Source organism: Penaeus monodon, chromosome 28 (assembly GCF_015228065.2).
Source record: "Penaeus monodon isolate SGIC_2016 chromosome 28, NSTDA_Pmon_1, whole genome shotgun sequence".
Taxonomy (NCBI): Eukaryota; Metazoa; Arthropoda; class Malacostraca; order Decapoda; family Penaeidae; genus Penaeus; species Penaeus monodon.
The window spans coordinates 6,704,745-6,704,965 of NC_051413.1; positions in this window are offsets into that span (position 1 = coordinate 6,704,745).

Genomic DNA, 221 nt, shown 5'->3' on the forward strand with positions numbered 1-221 from the left:
TTATTGACTTACAAGAATTAAGCTCGAGGACCTGCTGATCCGTCGGAACACCCCATAAAGTCCTCTTACCCGGCATTATCATAATTCTCCCGTGTCCTCAAAAAGGAAATAAGAAGATTTTCCCCGCTGCTTAAAGGATCGTATTAACTATCGGAAAGCAACCCCCATTTCCACTTACTTCGATGTAATCGCAATTTCTCTGTTAGAGTAAAGCCGTTGTG